This window comes from Bos indicus, chromosome X, assembly GCF_029378745.1.
Source record: "Bos indicus isolate NIAB-ARS_2022 breed Sahiwal x Tharparkar chromosome X, NIAB-ARS_B.indTharparkar_mat_pri_1.0, whole genome shotgun sequence".
NCBI lineage: Eukaryota > Metazoa > Chordata > Mammalia > Artiodactyla > Bovidae > Bos > Bos indicus.
In genome coordinates this window covers 148,883,551-148,907,192 of record NC_091789.1, presented here as the reverse complement: position 1 = coordinate 148,907,192, position 23,642 = coordinate 148,883,551, and the positions used below count along the sequence as shown (strand labels likewise).

The following is a 23,642-nucleotide window of genomic DNA, read 5'->3' as shown; positions in this document are numbered from 1 at the left end:
TTCAATGGCACCGTCTCCTGCTTTTGGTGGGAAAACCATGACTACGCAATGACCAAATACAGGTCAGAGGAAACTGGCAAGAGAAAGCTTGGTGCTTGTTTATGCCTCCAGCTCACCGCTCACGTCACACCCAACACCTTACACCAAGGTGGGAACGTCCATTGAGCTTTGGTAGCAGAATGACTATTTTCCAAGTGGTCTTCACTGCCGCTGACATCCAGCTATGAAGATGACAACTCACAGCTGACGGAATGCTTTATTTTGTATAGTTAATAATTCTGGTTTTTCTATAGAATGTCCAAGTCTAGCTTGCTTCAACTGCCAAGAGTAGGGGATGACAGAGGATGAGCTGGTTGGATGGCATCACAGACTCGATGGACATGAATTTGAGCAAGCTTCGGGAGTTGGTGATGGACAGGGAGGCCTGGCCCGCTGCAGTCCATGGGGTCACAAAAAGTCGGACACGACTGAGCAACTAAACTGAATGTTACGAGAAAGAAGAGAGACACCGGAGTTCACAGTGTATAGTTCTGTTTATGTCACGTGGGAAGCAGGCAAAATGAAAGAGGCATGAAGAGACATAGGTGCAGTAACCTAAATCAGGTAGAAGTTAGCGAAGAGGGACAGGGAGGGAGAAAGCCGTGTCTGGGAGGAGGCTGGAGGGAATTTGTAGAAACCTGGGGAGATCTGTTTCCTCACCTGGGTGGTGCTTACACAAGTGTGTTTGTCATAATTCATTCAGTAGAACATTTATGTTTCACATACTTTTCTATATGTATGTCATATTTTGCAATAAAAGATTGCAAAAAAAAAAAAACAAAACGCTGAGAGAGACAACACAATTATTGTCACTTGGCTCTTTCATCATTTAAGGGTCAGTACGTGATGCTGACCAGCCCCCTCACTTGGGTTGCCCTGAACAAAAATTTGAGAGAAGGCAGCTCTGCTGACTGAGTTATGAATAAGCTTAACTATTTGGGGTGTTTAAAGATATAATGGGGCTTCCCAGGTGGCATTAGTGGTAAACAATCTGCCTGCCAATGGAGGAGATGAAAGAGACACAGAATCAGTCCCTGGGTTGGAAAGATCCCCTTGAGGAGGAAACAGAAACCGACTCCAGTATTCTTGCCTGGAGAATTGCATGGACATAGGAGCGACTTCCCCTTCACTTTTCACTTTCATGCACTGGAGAAGGAAATGGCAACCCACTCCAGTGTTCTTGCCTGGAGAATCCCAGGGATGGTGGAGCCTGGTGGGCTGCCGTCTATGGGGTCGCACAGAGTCGGACACGACTGAAGCGACTTAGCAGCAGCAACAGCAGCAGCAGCAGGAGCCTGGTGGGCAGCCCAGTGAAGCAACTTAGCACAGACAAGATATATTGAGCACTTCTGTCAACAACAACCAAAAACAAGTTAGCTCTACATGTGATAAATGAGGAGGGCATGGCAACCCACTCCAGTATTCTTGCCTGGAGAATTCACATGGACAGAGGAGCCTAGCGGGCTGCAGTCCCTGCAGTTGCACAGAGTCAGATGTGACTGAGCGACTAAGCACAGCACAGCACATGTGGTAAATGGATTTCCACTTATAATGAGTTAATTCAGACACTGACATGCTTAGCCAAAGTGTCAACCACGCATCGGCACTTGCCGTGGGCATCTGCCATCCACCTCTACAAGGATTCAATCAGGTGCTGCTCCAGCTGCTGACCTTCAACAGCCCCTGAAAGGGGCTCAGGGTGGAGAGCAGACAGGAGGCATCCGTGTTCTGGGAAAGACTGATAGGACAGGTCTTCAGATGGCTAGATATTTCCAGGAGCTGATTCTGAGAGCCTGATTCTTGTATCTCCTCATGTCTAGAAAAGCAGTAAGATCTTTTATGGTGATGACTGTTCCTCGTGACTAGCAGTAACCCTCACGAGACCAGCAGAAAGTTTCTACAGGGAAAAAAAATATATATATGTGTGTGTGTGTGTGTGTGTGTGTGTGTGTGCTTGATTCTATGTATTCCCCCTTCACCAAAATCACAAACATACTGACCTCCCCACTCCACACCTCTTTGGGGCCGTTTCTCAGAGCTATGTCAGGGGCTGTCTCCCGGACTGCAGTCCTCCTTTTGCCCCACATAAAACCTGACACACAGCCCTAAGGTTGTGCATTTTTTAAGTCCATGAAAGGTACTGAAAACTGAAAGTGAAAGGTGCTCATTTGTGTCCCAGTCTTTGCGACCCCATGGACTACACAGTCCATGGAATTCTCCAGACCAGAATACCTGGAGTGCGTAGCGTTTCCCTTCTCCAGGGGATCTTCCCAACCCAGGGATGAACCTGGGTCTCCCACGTTGCAGGCGGATTCTTGACCAGCTGAGCCACAAGGGAAGCCCCACAAAAGCTACTGCTGCTAAGTCGCTTCAGTCATGTCCGACTCTGAGTGACCCCATAGACGGCAGCCCACCAGGCTCCCCCGTCCCTGGGATTCTCCAGGCAAGAACACTGGAGTGGGTTGCCATTTCCTTCTCCCATGCATGAAAGTGAAAAGTGAAAGTGAAGTCGCTTAGTCATGTCCGACCCTCAGCGACCCCATGGACTGCAGCCTTCCAGGCTCCTCCATCCATGGGAATTTGCAGGCAAGAGTACTGGAGTGGGGTGCCATTGCCTTCTCCACAAAAAGGTACTAGTTTACTGAAAATATTAAGTCTGGTTTAGTGTCAAACCACATTAAATAGGTCAGACAACAGGCACCTGTATACATTTGTGGAGAAAAACAAGTCATAATATCAAAGGCGTATTTTAAAACTGTAATTTTTAAAGTGGAAACTTTTCCAAGAGCAATCAGCAAGTAAGGTAATCTGACATATATCTGAATCACAGCACAGCAAACAGAATTGATTAAATATGGTTCTGTCACTTGCTTAATAATTTAAACTGTATACTCCTCAATGATTCAATAAAGAGTAAATTTTAAAATGAAAACTCAGGGGTTTTAAACATTATTAAGAGAAGGAGTTTCAAGTTGCATTTGTCTTTATAATGTCTCTCAAATTTTTCTCAGCAGCTGCACAAATCCCGTTATTGCAATTATTTATAGCAGACTTGTTTTCTACAATCAGGGTATAAACGTTATTGGTGAGCTCGTCCACAGTGAAGTATTTCAGTCACGATCCAACCAGAACTCATTCATCTTTACGAATCGACATGATCTTCCTCCAACAAAAGAACAAGGCTGGTGAGGAGCTTCCCTGGTGGACTACTGGTTAACAATCCACCTGCCAATGCAGGAGACACAGGTTTGATCCCTTGTCCTGGAAGATCCCACGTGCCAGGGAGCACCTAAGTCCGTGCGTCACAACTGCTGAGCGTTCGCTCTAGAGCCCATGAGCAGCACCTACAGAGCTTACATGCCACAAATACTGAAGCTCGTGTGCCAGAGCCTGTGCTGTGAAACAAGAGAAACCACTGCAATGAGAAGACCATGCAACTGTAACGACAGAGCAGCCCCTCGCTCGCCACAACCAGAGACAAGCCTGCATGACAACGAAGACCCAGCACAGCCAAGAATAAATAAATACATACAATTAAAAAAAAAAACTTATCATAAAAAAATAAGGATGCTGAATAAAATGGCTTCTAAAGCAACCTCTGTTTCCAACATTCCTAAGATCTGGTAAAGCACAGAGGCATTCCTAGGCTTCAGGAAATGGATTTTTTTCCAACACCAAGGTGACCCTGACTTAGATATTCAAATGCAATGAAGACAGGCAGCGATGCATTCCCTGTGAACATGTGAAAGTACTTAATTAATCTGAACAGCCTGAGTGAATCAGAAGGAAGTGATGAAGTAAGAGGTTGTCTCCATGCATAAGCAATATCCCTCCCATGAAGTCCACTGGGATGTCTGTCCTTCTCCATCTCCCGCTCAGCATCCCGCCCACCACCCACCATGGCAAGCCTGCATGCTGTGAGTTACCATCCCCATCAATTCAAGGTGGCACCCGCAAGGTTTGGGGCAAGTACACAGGGGCTGCTCTTGGTACACCTCTGCTCTAGGAAGAAGGGGAACAGAAGCTTGAATCCCTCACAGGGGAAGGGAAGCTCACTCAGACCTTAAGGCTTGAATGAATTCGAGCTGTGTCTGACTCTTGGCTTCCCCATGGACTGCAGCTCGCCAGGCTCCTCTGTCGACGGGATTCTCCAGGCAAGAATACTGGAGTGGGTTGCCATTTCCTCCTCCAGGGGGACCTTCCCGACCCAGGGATTGAACTCGCATCTCTTGAGGTTCCTGCATTGGAAGGCAAATTCTTTACCACTGAGCCACCTGGGAATCCTCTTAGATCTATATCAAAATAATAAATTAAACCAACCCTTTGTGTAGCTCTGTTATATTTTCTTCACCAGAAAGGAAGTGCTTTTGGATATTCTTCACATCAATCTCTCTGAATATTTTTGAACCAAAAATAAAACAGAGATGCAAATTCTAGCAGAGGAATTTCCAAAGAGAAACAAATTCTAGCAGAAGAATTCCAATAGTGTCTGCACCTTTAACAGTCTGCACTTGGACAGACAATTCAACAATGGCCTTGGGCTGTAGCTGTTTACGGTTTTACATTTTTAAAATTGGTAACCAGCATAGGGTAGTTGAGTCATGGATACATACAATGTCCTTCCTCCCAGCGTCAGGCAGAATCAAGGGATTGCTTCGCTCTTATAATTGCTTGACATTGTTTAAGGGTTTCATTCTTGACCCAGGCTCAATGATTGCGCAGAATGACAGTCAGTTCTGGAAGAAGTCCAAAGCCTTATTTTAAGTAATAAACACTTCTCCTTCACCACGGAAAAGCAATTGTTACTAAGTTCAATCAATTCGCTAATAGCTCTCCCCCTCTTTCTCCAGGAACTCAAGCTTTTTGTTAGGTATGGCATTTTACTTTAGAAATCTCTCTCTCTTCTTCTTCTTTTTTTTTTTTGGCAATAATCATTTATTTACTCTCAATAGTTTTGAAGATTAAAAATATATATATACATATATTCATTTAAAATGACAATCAGTGTCTGCTCCTGTTACCAAAAGCCGGGTCCGTCTGCTTGCAGCCCAAAAGGCAATAAGGAAGCCAGGTTGCTGGACAGCAAAGTTTGCTTTATTTTGTTGCTGGCACTTGCGGGGCAGGGGTGGGGGCGGGAGCCTGTACAAAGGCTGACTACCTGCCCCTGACAATTGGGGGCTAAGAGCTTTTATAGACAAAGGGAGGAGGCTTCTTGAAACACACAGTCAGCTCTGACAAGTTATCTTGAAGCTGGTCAGCAGTGGTCTGATGCTTGGTTGTTTCAACTGCAGCTGATCTTCACTTCCAGGGTCGGTTTCTTCCCACATCTTGAGGCCAGTTCCCGGAATCATGAGAGCTTATGTCCTGGCTGCAGCCTGGTCATCACGTCATTAACTTCTGCACCTGGTAAGAGTTTCAGTATCTATAAACAGCTCACAGGACATCAGTTCAGTTCAGTCGCTCAGTCGTGTCCCACTCTTGGCGACCCCACAGACCACAGCATGCCAGGCCTCCCTGTCCATCACGAACTCCCGGAGCTTGCTCAAACTCATGTCCATCTAGTCAGTCATGTCATCGCAGGACATGGGTCAGAATATTCTATAGTCCTTGAGGAGGAACTAAAGGGCCTTGGCTTTGCTTAGTGAGTACATGATTATTATTTGGTCTGCTTTGACGGCTTTCCTTTGCTTCTGTACATTCTGCCTTCTCTGATTAAAGTGTTCCTTCGGCTAACATTTTCCACAAACAAAAGGCAGGTGGAGGATATGGCAGGCAAGGACCAAAGTCTCTGGCTACATTTCATTACCATACAGTGTCACATCTTAAAACATTACACGTCTGCTTTGTTTAAATTATTTTCTATATGTACTAAAAAAGAAAACCAACATTCAAAAGTACTTTTACACAAACAGCTTTGTGTGCAGATGTGTGTGTGTGTGTGTGTGGTCACATCTTAAAACATTAGAAGTCTCCTTTGCTTTGTATGGACTTCTCTGGTGGCTCAGATGGTAAAGTGTCTGCCTACAATGCGGGAGACCAGGGTTCAGTCCCTGGGTCAGGAAGATATCCTGGAGACAGAAATTGCAACCCACTCCAGTACTCTTGCCTGGAAAATCCCATGGACGAAGGAGCCTGGTGGGCTACAGTCTATGGGGTCGCAAGGAGTCGGATATGACTGAGCAATTGCACTTTCTTTTGCTTTCTATATGGACTGAAAAAGAAAAGCTATATTCAAATGCACTTTTACAAAAAACAGCTTTGTGTGCAGGTGTGTGTGTGTGTGTGTGTGTGTGTGTGTGTGTGTGTGTAATTTCCTGGGTAGTTTGTCCTGGAAGAGAGCCTACTTTCAGTTGGGTATGCATCTCTGCTTGGCATGCTGGTGATAAACTATGTCTTGACTATTCAAGGTGACTAACAGGCACGGTGGACAAAAATGAGACACTGAAGACGCTCTGGGGAAGGCGATTTAAATCATTCTTTAAACAGTAATTTTTTTTTCAACTGGAGGATAATTGCATTACAGTATTGTGTTAGATTCTGCTGTCCAACGACGTGAATCAGCCACAGGTACACACAAACCCCCTCCCTCCTGAACCTGCCTCCTGCCCTCATGCCACCCCTCCAGGTCATCACAGAGCATCAGGCTAAGCTCCCTGTGTTATGAAGCAGCTTCCCACGAGCTGTCTGTTTTACACATGCTGGCGTGTATGTGCCAATGCTGCTCACTGCTACTCTCCCCATTCATCCCAGCCTGTCTTTCCCCAACTGTGTCTTCACAAGCCTGTTCTCTACGTCGGCACCTACATTTCTTCTCTGCAAACAGGTTCCTCTGTATCATTTTTCTAGATGCCACGTGTAGGTGTTAATAAGCGATACTTGATTTTCTTTTTTTGACTTAGCTTCACTCTACACGGGGCTTCCCTGGTGGCTCAGTCAAAGCGTCTGCCTGCAATGCGGGAGATCCAGGTTCAATCTCGGTTGGGAAGCTCCTCTGGAGAAGGAAATGGCAACCCATTCCAGTATTCTTGCCTGGAGAATCCCATGGAGCAAGGAGCCTAGTAGGCTATAGTCCACCGGGTCACAAAGCATCTCGCAAGTGAGCGGCCCTGTGTGAGTGAGGTGGGGATGGGCGTGGGTAGAACGCCAATTTTTTTCCCCAAAGGCAAGCGAATGGAGTCACTATTGTGCCTCAGCTCCTTCGTGCTCCAGGCTGAATAGAGATGTTTGGCAAATGCAGTTCATTTTCAGAGAAATACGGCTGTCTGCCCGTCAAAATTGCTGTGCGTGGATGACATGGGCTTTTGGTCAAAGAAATCAAGCCCTCCTAAAGTGAGTCCCTTTTTTTATTGCCTCAGTTCACAGAGGAGGATGAACACGACTCTGATATGGTTGTTACGTTGTGATACACACTATTCCTAAAACAGTTTTATGAATGGATGCTTTCAACTCGTGTATTTCTCAGACAGCCAGAAAAAGCAACGCCATTTCCCTCTTCCCTTCCAAAAAAAAAAGGACAATCATTGTTACAAAACTTTGAATATGTGGACCTTCCCCTGCAAAAATGATCCAAATGTCATGTGATGTCATGTACATGTGGATTCTTAAAAACAAACAAACAAAAATGACACAAACAAACTCATACAAAAGAGAAACAGACTCAGATATAGAAAACAAAGTTATGGTTACCAAAGTGGAAGGAGTTTGGGATTCACATATACAGACTACTATATATAAAAAGGTAACGAACAAGCACCTGCTGTAGAGCGCAGGGGACTATATTCAATATTCTCTAATAACCTATATGGGAAAAGATTCAGAAAAAGAATGGATGTGTATGTGTGTGTGTGTGTGTGTGTGTGTGTGTGTGTGTTACTCGCTCATTCGTGTCCATCTCTGCGACCCCATGGACTGTAGCCCGCCAGGCTCCTCTGTCCAAGGGATTCTCCAGGCAAGAATACTGGAGTGGGTTGCCATTTCCTTCTGTGGGATATATGTATATGTATAACTAAATCACTTTTCCAGGGCTTCCAAGGTGGCTCTGTGGTGTTGGAGAACACTCTTGAGAGTCCCTCTGACTGCAAGGAGATCCAACCAGTCCATTCTAAAGGAGATCAGCCCTGGATGTTCTTTGGAAGGAATGATGCTAAAGCTCAAACTCCAGTACTTTGGACACCTCATGCGAAGAGTTGACTCATTGGAAAAGACTCTGATGCTGGGAGGGATTGGGGGCAGGAGGAAAAGGGGACGACAGAGGATGAGATGGCTGGATGGCATCACCGACTCGATGGACGTGAGTCTGAGTGAACTCCAGGAGATGGTGAAAGACAGGGAGGCCTGGCATGCTCCGATTCATGGGGTCACAAAGAGTTGGACACGACTGAGCGACTAAACTGAACTAAACTGACAACTAAATCACTTTTCCAGGGCTTCCAAGGTGGCTCAGTGGCAAATATGCCACCCACGGCAAGAGACACGGGTTGTATTCCTGGTCCGGGAAGCCCACATGCCTCGGAACAACTAAGCCCATGCACCACGACCACTGAGCCTGTGCTCGAGAGCCTGGGAGCCACAGCTACTGAACCCATGTGCTGCAACTATTAAAATCCGTGTGCCGGGAGCCCGTGCCCCACAACGAGAGAAGCCACTGCGATGAGAAGCCCACACTACCACACCTAGAGAAAGCCAGCTCGTAACGATGAAGACCCAGCACAGCCATAAATAAATCACTCAAATGACTCAGATAACTCAACAAATAAATCACCTTTCCGTACATGTGAAACTAAGCCAACATTGTAAATCAACTGTACACCAATATAAAATTTTAAAAAATTTAAAAATAACAAGAGCTTAAAAAATAAACAAAAAGCAAAACAAACAAACCAGAAACTCCACCTATTGCTTCATGATGCAACGTATGCATTTTACTTCACACCTGAATGGACAGAAGCATATCTCACACAGTTGGTAAAAATCACCTAGGGAGAACTCACTTCTGAGGGCCTGTCCTTCACTATCCAACAACACTGGCTTTCTGGTCACCAAACATGTGCGTGAGGTCCCCCAGTAAGCTGGGTTCCTGCAGTTCAATATGACACTAGCTGGGCTTGGTGCAGACCCCACAGGTCACAGGTTCAGCCCCACAGGACGGCCATCACCAGAGGTCACCTGGAAGACCCAGATTGGCCAACCGGCTGTGAATTTGGGTTCCCATCACTCCCCCCTTCGGTCTGATCATTTCCTAGACCAGGTTACAGAACTCAGGGAAAGTTAATTACATTTACAAATTCACTATCAAAAATATAATAAAGGATGGCAGGAAGTGAAGAAGAATTAAAGAGCCTCTTGATGAAAGTGAAAGAAGAGAGTGAAAAAGTTGGCTTAATAAAGCTCAACATTCGGAAAACTAAGATCATGGCATCCGGTCCCATCACTTCATGGGAAATAGATGGGGAAACAGTGGAAACAGTGTCAGACTTTATTATCAACAATATAATAAAGGATCCACCCAGAGAAAAACATGGCCCAAAAGGATTCATGCACCCCAGCGTTCACTGCAGTGCTGTTTACGATACCCAAGACATGGGAAAAAAAACTCAATGTCCACCAACAGAGAAATGGATAAAGAAGATGTGGTACATAGATACAATGGAATATTATTCAGCCATAAAAAGGAATGAAATAATGCCATTTGCAGGAACGTGGATGGACCTAGAGAGGATCATACTGACTGAAATAAGTCGGAAACAGAAAGACAAGTATCATATGATATTTATATTTGGAATCTAAAAGGCAATGATATAAATGAAATTATAAAACAGAAACATACTCACAGACTTAGGGAATAAACTTGTGGTTTCCCGGTTGGACAGGTAGGGAAAATGGATAGTTAGGGAATTTGGGATGGACATGGACACACTGCTGTATTTAACATGGAGAACCAGCAAGGACCTGCTGGACAGCACAGGGAACTCTGCTCAAGGACAGGTGGCAGCCTGGATGGGAGGGGAGTTTGGGGGAGAATGGATATGTGTGTATATGTCTGGCTGAGTCCCTTTGCTGTCCACCTGCAACTACCACAGCATTGTTAATCAGCTGTGTGTTGCTCAGTCATGTCTGACTCTTTGCAATGCTATGGACTGTAGCCTGCCAGGCTCCTCTGTCCATGGGATTTCCCAGACCAGAATATTGCAGTGGGTTGCCATTAATCAGCTATACTCTAACATATTTTTTTAAGGCACACACCAAAAAAAAAGGATATAAAGAAAGATTCGGATGAACAGTGAGATGAAGGGATACACTGGCTGAGGTCAGGAAGGGTCCTAAGTACATGAGTTCTGTCCCCTCCCGCTCCCAACTCCTGCCGAGGAGCCGGGGTGCACCACCCCCCCGACATGGGACTGTGTTGACCTGCTGGGATCAACTCTGAACCCCTTAAGATGGGGATTTTCACGGAGGTTTCATCAAGGGGAGCTCGGTCACTAACTCAGCCTCCCGCCTGCCCGCACTCTGAAGATGGGGAGTTCCAAAGTCCTAATCTTCCCGCCCCACCTGCGCTCTGAAGATGGGGAGTTCCGAGGTCCTAATCAAGGCGGGGTCTTGCCGGTGATGAGCCCCCACCCAGGGGCCCCACTGAGAGGCTCCTGAATAGAACCAAAGACACTGGCGTCCCCCAGGAGTTTTGGTGATGGACAGAGAAGCCGCCAAGGGTCGGACAGGGCCGAGCGACTGAACTGAGCTGGTCACCCACGAAGTTCTGAGGGATTTAGGAAGGTTGAGTCTGCAAAAGGGGCCAAGACCAACTGTCAGAAGAAAAGATGCTTCTAGGATACAGCACACATAAACTTATCTAGGACACAGAAGTAGACTCACAGTCAGAGGGAGCAGAGTTGTGCTTGTCAAGGAAGGGGAGGGGATGGACTGGAAGTTTGGAGTGAGCCGATGCAAACTGTTGTATACAGAATGGATAAACAATCAGGTCCTACCGTACAGCCCAGGGAACTCTATCCAATATCCTGTGATAAATCTCATCACGGGAAATAATACAAAAAGAAAGAATGTAACATATGTGTATAACTGAATCACTTTGCTGGGCAGCAGAGATAGGCATGGCACTGTGAATCAACTACACTTCAATTTTAAAAAGTAATAATAAACATAAAAGATGCTCCCAGGAGCTGTGCCAGGAACCTGGGGTGAAACCAATATATATGTTTCCTTCCATTTCACATTAGATGTCTGAAGTCTGCTTAACGTTTTCAAGCTCACCTAAGATTTTAAAATCCAGACATGTATATTATCATATGTGAAACAGATCGCCAGTCCAGGTTTGATGCATGAGACAGGGTGCTCAGGGCTGGTGCACTGGGATGACCCTGAGGGATGGGATGGGGAGGGATGTGGGAGAGGGGATTCAGGATGGGGAACGCATGGACACCCGTGGCAGATTCATGTCAATGTACGGCAAAAACCACTACAATATTGTAAAGTCATTAGCCTCCAATTAAAATAAAAAGAAAAAAAGAAAATAAAATCCAGGAGGAATACCAATATCGTCACTCCCACTCAACTATGACAGGAGCCAGAGCTAGTGCATCCGTGACAAATCATTGTCTTCCCAGGTTAAAAGATGACATTATGTAATGGTAGGAAATGGCAATCCACTCCAGTATTCTTGCCTGGAAAACCCCATGCACAGAGGAGCCTCGCCAGCTACAGTCCACAGGGTCGCAAAGAACCGGACACCACTTAGCAAGGAGCACTTCTGCTTTCACTGAACATACACTGCTGATTCTTTCACACTGAGCTCACAGCGTGTGACTCACCCCTCAACAAACACGTGCATTTGCTCCGTGAAACACATCACAGCATTGCTGTGGTTAAGATGCTAGACAGCACCTCAGCCCTTCACTGGCAGTGGTGGGGGCATGGTAAATAGCAAAGTCACCCCTCAAAAGCCCAGAAACAGGAAATGTGTGGCACTCAACAGACCACAAGCAGTACACTTTACAGGAACAGAACTTTATAGGAAGGCACACAAGAAAAGAGAGTGACTGTGTTCCACTGCACTTGGAAACTGGCCTAACAGGCGACAAATGGCTGCCTGCTCAGCGAAAGCCTGAGAAAGACCTGGAGACAGTGAATACTGACTTGGGGGTTACAGAATAAATCTTAGTGGGCTGACGAGTTTGCAAATACGGACTCAATAAACAATAAGGATTGAATAGAGATGGGTGCCTGTGTGCGTGCGTGCAAAGTCACTCCAGTCATGTCCAACTCTTTGCAACCCTTTGGACTATAGCCCACCAGGCTCCTCTGTCCCTGGGATCCTCTAGGCAAGAATACTGGAGTGGGTTGCCATGCCCTTCTCCAAGAAATACAGAGAATGGACAGAAAGATAGATATTGCTAATAAATATGTAGTTAGACAGATATTGATAATAGATGATAGATACTTATAACAGATAGGTAGGTAGATAATAATAGATAACAGATACTTAGAGAGGCACATTTTGCCTGAACTCTCCACTATGACCCGTCCGTCTTGGGTGGCCCTACGTGGCATGGCTCATAGTTTCACTGAGTTACACCAGGCTGTGATCCATATGATCAGTTCCGTTAGTTTTCTGTGACTATGGTTTTCATTCTTTCTGGCCTCTCCAGATAATAATAGATAGATAAATAATGATACATACAGAGCATGCGTGCTCAGTTGTATATGACTCTTTCCAACCCCATGGACTGTAGCCTCCCAGGTTCCTCTGTCCATGAGATTTCTCCAGTGTTACATAGATCATGATAATGGATTAAATATATATATATATATGTATTTATATATATATATAGGTAGAAACATATATATGTATATATATAAAGACAACAGAGAGAGAGTATATGTATAAAGGATATATATATCTGTCTGTAGATAATCAAATCTACATAAATCCCATGGACAGAGCCTGGCGGGCTTCAGTCTTGTGAGTTCACAAAGAGTCAGACACAACTGAGCGATTAAGCAACAAAAACATACTGCCGTTATAGCTTCATCTGTCTTGACTGCAAAATCATTTTGAGGCCCAGAGATTAGAAAATCGGATGCTAAATGTTTAACAATCTATGAACAGCAAATCACAGGTTTGAAACTTTTGATTTCCGATTTAACAAAAGTACCCTGAATTTACTTATAATTTTCACTTGAAATTGGGCTCTTGTTGGTACAAGTGGATCGCCTGTCATAGTAAGTGAAGTAAGTCAGAGAAAGACAAATATCATATGATGTCACTTATGTGCGGAATCAAGAAATTATGCAAACAATATTTTTTTGTGGAACACTCATTCATTAAAAACAACCAGACAATCGGTAACTGGTTACCCCATGCAATTTTTCAGAATCTGAGCAAAGTAGTTCAAAAGTAAGAAACAGTCTTAGTAGATTTTGGTGGTTCTTTAAACCCTGTTTGATGAATATACAGTTGGCCATCAAATGGGAGCATAAGAATAGAAAGGAGAAAAAAGGAAAGGAAAGGAAAAGTAATTTTTTGATATCCCCAAAGGAAAATAAGATACTTTTATATATTATTTGGGGCTTCTGTGATAGCTCAGTTGGTAAAGAATCTGCCTGCAATGCACGAGACCCCGGTTCAATTCCTGGGTCAGAAAGATCCCGTGGGGAAGGGATAGGCTACGCATTCCAGTATTCTTGGGCTTCCCTTGTGGCTCAGCTGGTAAAGAATCTGTGTGCAATGCAGGAGACCTGGGTTCGATTCCTGGGTTGGGAAGCTTCCCTGAGAATGGAAAGGCTGCTGCTGCTGCTAAGTCGATTCAGTCGTCCCCAACTCTGTGCGACCCCATAGACGGCAGCCCACCAGGCTCCCCTGTCCCTGGGATTCTCCAGGCAAGAACACTGGAGTGAGTTGCCATTTCCTTCTCCAACGCATGAAGGTGAAAAGTGAAAGTGAAGTCGATCAGTAAGTGTCCGACTCTTAGCGACCCCATGGACTGCAGCCTACCAGGCTCCTCCATCCATGGGATTCTCCGGGCAAGAATACTGGAGTGGGGTGCCATTGCCTTCTCCAATGGAAAGGCTACCCACTGCATTATTTTGGCCTGGAAAATTCCATGGACTCTATATTCCATGGGGTCTCAAAGAGTCAGACACAACTGAGCGACTTTCACTCACGTCACCTATGTTAATAGAGCTAATCCTGAAAACAGTAGAGTGTTTTTTCAATAGCTTAACTCAGAATTACTCTTTTGAGTCAGAATCCCAGTCAGTAGTTAAAAAGTCATTTTCAAAATCCTAATATTGTACAAGTGGGCTTGTGCCCTCGTTCCTCATTGGAATAAAATTTTACGCGAGGCATTTATTATTCATTAGGCTTGAGTCTTGGCTTTAAATCACTCTAATGAGGAGGTAGGAGGGACAGAAATTTCCTATTATATCCTTTCACAGGAAACATTTCAACACGTTGCCTCTGCATTATTTAAAACAGCAGCAAGAGCAATTCTGAAATACCATCCACCTACTCTAGCACCTATGCCAACTAATATTTAAATTCATTCAGGTTCTATGGAAAATGGAGGAGGAGAAGAGTGATGAGGCCGTTTAGAATCGCATTAGGGGCTGTCCGCCTAACGGGAAGGAGTGGACTAGAAAGTGAGGTGGTTAATTACAGGGGACGGCCGAGAACAGCACTGAGGCAGTGGAGAAGGCTCCAGTTCTGTCTTTGGTCATGGGAAACGAGCGAACGATTCTGCTGAATCCTCATGGCGAATGGGAACAAGTCATGAGAAAGCTATCATAAGAGAAATTGAAAAAAAAAAAATTGTCTTGGATGAGTGAGGGTGTCAAACTAGGAAAACTCAGACATCCCTGGAGGTTCGGTGATTAATACTCCACGCTTCCACTACAAGGGGTGTGGGTTCCTTTTACGGTCTGTAAAGTGCCACATACCGGGAGTTGTGGCCAAAAAAAAAGGAAAAAACAACAGCAAAAAATATACACAAGGAAAGCTTTACCTTAGGTGTTTGGAATTAGCAGGGAGACCCTATTAGGTATAAACTAGATAAGCAACAATGACCTGTAGTATAGCACAGGAAACTATAATAATACACATCTTGTAGTAAACTATACTGAAAAATAATCTGAAAATTATATATATATACATTTACATACACACACATATGTACAACTGAATCAGTTTGCTGTACACCTGAAGCTAATACAATGTTGTAAATAAATTATACCTCAATTGTAAGAAAAAAGAAAAAAAAACTTTGAGTGATGATGTAGATAACACTGGGAATGTCCTTGGACTTTCTGAGCCTTGGCAGGACCGATACTGGGGGCCAGCTTCAACTGGGTTGCAGGGTATTGTCCTGGACGTTTATAGAAGCCTCCGTGGCTCCCATGCCCTAGACATCAGAAGCACCCCTTCTCTACTTATGACAGCCAAAAACATCTCTACCTCTCTCCTGAGGGGCCAAATTACCCCACCTGAGGACCAGCATCAATGCAAAGCTGTAGCACGTCGCTTCTAATCTGTAGGATACAAGAGAATTCATAATTCCAGGTCATCAACAGACTGCTCTTCTATCTACACTAGATATTCTGTTGGTCTTTGTCAGGTCTCGGCACTAGTCATAAAGAATCTGCCTTCAGGTTCGATTCCTGGGTTGGGAAGATCCCCTGAAGAAGAAAATGCCAAACCACTGCAGTATTCTTCCTGGAGGATCCCACAGACAGAGGAGCCTGGTGGGCTATGGTCCATAAGCTCGCAAAGAGTCAGATAGGACTAAAATGATTTTTTGTACACACATAGCTGCTAGCATTATATATATATATATATATATATATATATATATATATATATATATATATATTACATGCACTTGACTTTCCAATACAAATCTAATAGCATAATTCCTAATACAATGAATCTAGAAGGAATTCCTGGTTATATCCTTTGATATTCAAAGTTTTAAAGGATTGTCATTTCAGGCTTCCCTGGTGGCTCAGTGGTAAAGAGTCTGCCTGCCAATGCAAGAGACCTGGGTTTGATCCCTGGGTTGGGAAGACTCCCTGGAGAAGCTAATGGCAACCCACTCCAGTGTTCTTGCCTGGAGAATCTCATGGACAGAGAAGCCTGGCAGGCCATAGTTCATGGATTGCAAAAGAGTTGGATACAACTGAGAGAGTAAACAACAAACATTTCAATCCATCGATTATATAAAACCCAGTTTTCTCTTCCTAATTTGCAGAGTGTCCCATTAAAATGTGTCAAGAGGTCATGCATTTCTGCCTTGTACATCACGTATTTTTACCTCTGTATTGAGACAGTTTCAAATTTGAGAGGGTAGTCTATGGATATTTTTATCACAATACTCAACATATGAGGAAAACTCTCAATGATTTCTGTAGTGAGAACCAGCATAGTTTCTTCATTTTTATAGACTGAATTCCATCTTCTCCCTTTCCCCAAAATGTATACGTTGAAATTCTAACTCTCAGGAGTTCAGAATGGGACTGTTTGGCCTTTAAAGGGGGAGTGAAGGTAAAACTTGGAGAAGGCAATGGCACCCCACTCCAGTACTCTTGCCTGGAAAATCCCATGGACGGAGGAGCCTGGTGGGCTGTAGTCCATGGGGTCGCTAAGAGTCGGACATTTACTGAGAGACTTCACTTTCACTTTTCACTTTCATGCATTGGAGGAGGAAATGGCAACCCACTCCAGTGTTCTTGCCTGGAGAATCCCAGGGACGGGGGAGCCTGGTGGGCTGCCGTCTATGGGGTCGCACAGAGTCGGACACGACTGCAGCGACTTAGCAGCATCAGCAGCAGAAGGTAAAACAAGGTCACTAGTTTGGGTCCTGATGTCATAGGACTGCGATCCTTAATAAGAGCTCAGGACACAGACGCACCCAGAGGCATGACCTCGTGGGGACACAGGGAGCAGATGGCCGTCCACAGGCCCAGGAGAGAGGTCTCAGGAGGAACCAGCCCTGGCCACACATGGGTCTCAGACTCCAGCCTCCAGGACTGGGGGAGACATTACAGTCTATTATTGCTCCAGCCACTCCCTCCTCAGTATTTTGTCATGGAAACCCAAGCAGAGGAATACAATCAGGTTCAGCCTTACCAATGCTGTTTGATAAATAATCTTACCTTAACTTGGAATAAAAAAAAAAAAAAACCAGAGAGAGAGAAAATGACATTTTTTAAACTGAAATATCTACTTCTTCACCCTCAATGATGCTAACGGACTGAATAAAACAGGAATGAAGAATTATTATTGCTCCTGTTATGTTAAATTTAAATTTATATCTTTGAATTCATGATCCCAGAAGATACTTCAAAACACTTATTCACATTCACAACTGTAATCGTATTCCTTCAGATGACTATTGTATTTTTAAAGCAAAGCCGTGGCCATTTCCTTAACATTCTTTATTAATCATGTTTAGATTTGGTTCCTGATGTTAGTTACTTTAGAATCCAGATGACAGAATGACCGGCAATCATATTTCCACATTCTAATAAAAAAGAAAGAAAGTGTAGTCACTCAGTCTCGTCTGACTCTTTGTGACTCCATGGACTGTAGCCTGCCAGGCTCCTCTGTCCATGGGATTCTCCAGGCAAGAATACTGGAGTGGGTTACCATTTCCTTCTCCAGGGGATCTTCCTGACTTAGGGACTGAACCCAGGTCTCTTACACTGCAGGCAGATACTTTACTGCCTAAGCCACCAAGGAAGCACCTCTAATAAAGTGAAGTGAAGTGTTAGTCACAGAGTCCTGTCTGTATTTGCAACCCCATGGCTTGTAGCCCCCCAGGTTCCTCTGTCCATGGAATTCTCCAGGCAACAACACTGGAGTGGGTTGCCATTTCCTTCTCTGGGGGATCTTCCTGACCCAGGGATCCAACCCAGGTCTCTCACATTGCAGGCAGATTCTTTACCATCTGAGCCACCAAGGAAATCTGTGTAATAAAGTGAAGTGTTAGTTACTCAGTCCTGGCCCAGTCTTTGCGACCCCATAGACTGTAGCCCACCCGGCTCCTCTGTCCATGGGATTCTCCAGGCAAGAACACTGGGGTGGGTTGCCATTTTTTCCCCCAGGGGATCTTCCCAACTCAGGGATTGAACCCACGTCTCCTGAATTGGCAGGCAGATCCTTTACCGCTGAGCCATTGGGGAAGCCCAGCATGACATCAAGTACCTTAAATTTACTGTTGAACTTGAGTGGCATTCCTCCACCCTGCACCCTCAGGCTGCCTCTCTTCCATGCCCACCTCAGATCACGGTCGTAAGCAAGAAGACATATTCCTCTGGTGGGCTTTCCTGGCAGCTCAGCTGGTAAAGAATCCTCCTGCAACGCAGGAGACCCTGGTTCGATTCCTGGGTTGGGAAGGTCCCCTGGAGAAGGGAAAGGCTACCCACTCCAGTATTCTTGGGGCTTCCCTGGTGGCTCAGCTGGTAAAGAATCTGTCTGCAAGGCAGGAGACCTGGGTTCCATCCCTGGGTTAGGAAGATCCACTCCAGTATTCTGGCCATGGAGAATCCCATGGACTGTATAGCCCATGGAGGTCACAAAGAGTTGGACGTGACTGAGCAATGTTCAGTTCTTCACGTTCCTCCGGCATGCTGACATCATCAAAAAGGCCTTGTGCAAGACATATGCAAAGCAAAAACAACACAGAGACCCTGGGTTTCTGCAGAACCCTGGAGTAGTTCACCAGTGGAAACTCAGCCAGCGCAGGTCTCCAAAGTCACATCTGTGGTAGATAAGCGAGTTGGAAAAAGTAGTGCTGGATAAGAGAGACACGCACGATTCATGTCAGGTAAGGGGGCTTTATCCCGTAGGAACTACACCACCACCCATCAGTCCTTCAGTGCTACATGAGAATCACCTGGGCTCTTGTTACAACGCGGCTTATAACTCTGCACACCTGCAGGGGGGCGCTGTGTTTCCACCCAGTTCGCCCGACACACTGCAAGCCAGTGATCCTCACAAGAGTGGTCCCCAACCTTTTTTTGCACTAGGAACTCGTTTCGTGCAAGAGACTTTTTTCCAAGGACCTGGGACTCGGGGGGGGGGGGGGGGGGGGATGGTTTCTGGATGATTCAAGCACTTTACATTGTTGCCACTTTATTTCTATTTTTAGTACATCAGCTCCACCTCAGATCCTCAGGCATTAGATCCTGAAGGCCAGGGACCTCTACCCGGGACTCTACCGTGCATAGCAAGCCCATAGGCCTCGACGACACAGAGATTACAAAGGAAAAACGATGTACTGATAGTTCACTTACTTGGACAAAAGTCATGCCATGTAGGTGATATTAGAACATTCCAGCCAAGGTGCGTGATCTTAATAGAAAAGCAATCATTCAAACGGGAAAAAGAAAAAAAAAAAAAACAACCAACTCAGGGCTTCCCTGGGGGTCCAGTGGTTTGTTGCAGAAACCAGTAATCAAGAAACCAAGCACCACACTCAGAGAGTTGGAGAACTCAGGTTTATTACACCAGCGGGCCTAGAGGAGTTAACTCTCCAAGCTCTGAGCCGAACTCCAAACAAAGGAGTTATGTAGAGTTTTTTTAGACAGACTATAGTGGGCAACACTGGCTGTTAATAAGCTGGTTTAAACTAAGGGGTTTTGCACGCTGGGAACAGCAGTCAAGAAGGGGAAGGGGATGCCTGACCTTTACACAGACAGGCATGGTTAAGCAGGTTTGCAGGGGCCAGGCAACTGTAAAGAGCAGGACAACCGCGAGTGAGATAAGCTCCAGTTCCTAGTATTGTTAAGTCCCGACTTTCTGAGACTATGAGATCTATGTGATCCAGACTTTTCAAGGAGCAAGCTGAGTTGCAGAGGCAGAACCAGCAGGAGGTTATATAAAATTTTAACTTTTCCTCTTCAGTTAAGAACCCGCCTGCTAATTCAGGGGACAAGGGTTCCATCCCCGGTCTGGGAAGATCGCACATGCTGCAGGGCAACTAAGCAAGTGCAGGACAGATACCGAGCCCGCCTGCACCTGGAGCCGGATGCTCCGCAACAAGAGAAGCCACCGCAATGAGAAGTCCAGTGCAAAACCGTTACTAGAGAGTAGCCCCCTGCTCGCTGCAACTAGAGAAAGCCCGTGCCCTGCAAGGAAGACCCAGCACAACCTAAAGTAAATAAATATTTTAAAAATTTAATAAAAAAAAAAAAAAAAAAAGCCAGCACTGAGTCTCAGAGCACGAAGGATATGGAGCCTGGGGTTGACGCATTTGCAAACACATAAGGAAATTAAGAGAGGGAAAGAGAAGCGGGCAATCATACAAACAGCAACAACGTTACTGAACTCAATAAACAGTGCATGTCTGAAAAGCACAGAGGAAGGCAAGCTGGGGCCGTGTGCAGTCAGGCCCAGGCGGCCCAGACCCAGGCTGCTAGACTCAGTGGCACCTGGAAAAAAAAAAAAACCTGCAAAAAGTCTTACCAACAAAGGAAGGAAAGAGATGAGCGCAGGCAAACCAAAAACTTGCCAGGCTGAGCACAGGGTCGCAAGTATGCCAACAACGCAACCAGGGAGATTTAGATGCAGGAAGTGAACTTACCTCCTCAGCTGCAAGCCTCGGGGAGGAAACTGAGGTGTCCTGGTCACAGGAAAATCCCAGAGGACACAGCGTGTCCAGCGAGCAATCCCGGGAGGGCCGAGGTGCAGAGCTGCAAACTGAGCAAAGGTCTCCGCTCTAGCCATCTACGCCTGATCTGCCGTAAAGCTACGTCGTAAACGTAGGTCGTACGGCTGGGTCTGCTTTTCGACCTGCCTGCTGCACTAGCTTATGCTATGCTATGGTATGCTAAGTCACTTCAGTCGTGTCCGACTCTGCGACCCCATAGACGGCAGCCTACCAGGCTCCCCCATCCCTGGGATTCTCCAGGCAAGAATACTGGAGTGGGTTGCCATTTCCTTCTCCAATGCATGAAAGTGAAAGTGAAGTCGCTAAGTCGTGTCCGACCCTCAGCGACCCCATGGACTGCAGCCTACCAGGCTCCTCCGTCCATGGGATTTTTCAAGCAAGTGTACTGGAGTGGGGTGCCATTGTGTTCAAACCTAGGCAGCATATGAAAATGCAGAGACGTTACATTGTCAACAAAGGTCCGTCTAGTCAAGGCTATGGTTTTTCTAGTAGTCATGCATGGATGTGAGAGTTGGACTATAAAGAAGGCTGAGCGCCAAAGAATTGATGCTTTTGAACTGTGGTGTTGGAGAAGACTCTTGAGAGTCCCTTGGACTGCAAGGAGATCCAACCAGTCCATCCTAAAGGAAATCAGTCCTGAATATTCATTGGAAGGACTGATCATTCATTCAGTTTGAAGCTGAAACTCCAATCCTTTGGCCACCTGATGCGAAGAGCTGATTCATTGGAAAAGACCCTGATGCTGGGAAAGATTGAAGGCAGAAGAAGGGGATGACAGAGGATGCGATGGTTGGATGGCATCACTGACTCCATGGACATGAGTTTGATTAAACTCCAGGGGTTGGTGATGGACAGGGAAGCCTGGCATGCTGCAGTCCATGGGGTTGCAAAGAGTAGGACACGACTGAGCAACTGAACAGTACTGAACTTGAGAATACACTAAGTGTAATCCCAACTCAAATTACCTTCAGCCTGATTTCAAAAATGTAGATGGCCACTTCAAGACGACCAGACTTGAAGAGAAGTATGAGAGAGGGGAGGTAAAAACTTGACATTCCTTTTTCTAAACCGTGTATGGGCAGAATTCATAAACCAAAGAAGACTTGGAGTCAGTGGAAGTTTTATTTCAATATTTAGTTGAAGCTTTTTTTTTTTAAAAGAGGGGCTTCCTTGGTGGCTCAGACAGTAAAGAATCTGCCTGCAATGTAAGAGATCTGGGTTCGATCCCTGGGTCTGGAGGATCCCCTGGAGAAAGAAATGGCAACCCACTGCAGTATTCTTGCCTGGAGAATCCCATGGACAGAGGAGCCTGGCGGGCTGCAGTCCACAGGGTCTCATAGAGTCAGACACAACTGAAAAATAACAACCAAGCAGACATCCTCTTATTCATAAGCGGTGCCACAGAATGAACACAGGTTGTGGAATCCAAGCTGAGTTTGGGTGACCTTGACTGGCTTTATCCATGGTCGGTCTTAACAGGGAAATGAAAATGCGTGTCCAGGGTCCAAGAGACCACTCAAACAGTAGCTGCTTAATTCAATGTTAGTTACTGTTGCGTTTATTGTAGAGGAAATGCTCTTCTTGGTTGAATCTCCGGACCTCAGGGCTACTCCAGGTTCTCTGAATTCTCATTGGTTGGTGGCGTGGGTCACCAGCAGAGTACCTTGTTGAGGATCTGAGTGGGAGGAAGCATGCACGCTCAAAGCACAGGTGCTTTGGCTAGGTATATGGGAAAAGGTGGTGAGAGTGTTTAATGCCAACGGGGCAATATTAAAAAAAAAAAAACCCACAGGTCCAGTGGCTAAGACTCTGTGCTCCCAAAGCAGGCAGCCAGGGTTCAATTCCTGGTCAGGGAGCTAGATGCCAGATACTGCAGCTAAGACTTTGCAAGACCCCACATGTCACTACAAGAGACCCCAGAAGCCACAACCACAAAACCTACATGCCACAACTAAATACCCTACATGCCACAACTAAGATCTGGCATGATCAAATAAATACATTAAAAAAAAATTTTTTTTAATCACTGGGAGAAGCAGTGGCTTCCAAAAGCGACCAGTCCCAGTTCCCAGCCTCCTGCCACATTCCCCAGCCGGTAGCATCTTGCCAGTGGGCAGCACCACCCAGACATCACCCCCCCACTGCCCCACCCCTGGATGTGTGAGTCCTGCCGGGTGAACCCTTCTCCAGGCGCCTGAAGAGCCAGCAGGCCTCATCCTCCTCAGAAGTCGGGGTCCCAGGCCCCCAGACTTGGAGTTCTGTGCAGCTCAGTCTCTCCCCTCTGATCTCCGCCTCCGGGAGTGGCAGCTGCTTTCTCGGGTAACTAGCTCTATGACCACAGATGCTCTCTTGCCCTTTTCAGTCTTCCAATAGCCTCTGAACCATTTCCCTCTATTAAATTCTCTGCTTAAAAAAAAAAAAAAAATTCACAGGGAGAAGGGTGGGTTCATTGACAGAAAGGCTACATTCTGCAATGGAGGCTGTGGTGCAGGTCTGTGGCTTTAGGCTAGTAGGGTTGTTACTAGGTACCTCAGCCACTGTTATATCTGTAGCTAGGACTTGCCAGGTGGCAGAGTGGTAAACAATCCGCCTGCCAATGCAGGATGCGTGAATTCGATCCCTGTGTCATGAAGATCCCCTGGAGGAGGGCATGGCATCCCACTGCGGTATTCTTGCCTGGAGAATCCCATGGACAGAGGAGCCTGGCGAGCTGCAGTCCCTGGGGTCACAAAGAGTCTGACACGACTGAACGTCTCAGCACATAGATGCCCCTGAACGTAAGGAATGCAAATTCTTCCAAGTGATCTTTCTAACAAAGAATTCAGAGGGAGTTGTGTGTGTTCCCAGGTTAAGCACTGTAACTATCTGTTGCCTCTGTAAGTGTGGCAGTTTAGACTATATAAAACTAACGCAGCGGGAAGGGAT

At 45.8% G+C, this 23,642-nt stretch overlaps 1 long non-coding RNA gene across 1 annotated transcript in view; it reads right to left on the bottom strand.

Annotated features, from left to right (window-relative positions):
- The window catches only part of LOC139180876 (uncharacterized), a 164,173-nt gene extending 143,399 nt beyond the window's left edge, over window positions 1-20,774 (bottom strand). Inside the window, exon 1 of the long non-coding RNA XR_011565090.1 lies at window positions 20,631-20,774. This is a non-coding gene — a long non-coding RNA (uncharacterized lncRNA). The remainder of the gene's footprint in view (window positions 1-20,630) is intronic.
- Between the last annotated feature and the right edge of the window lie 2,868 nt (window positions 20,775-23,642).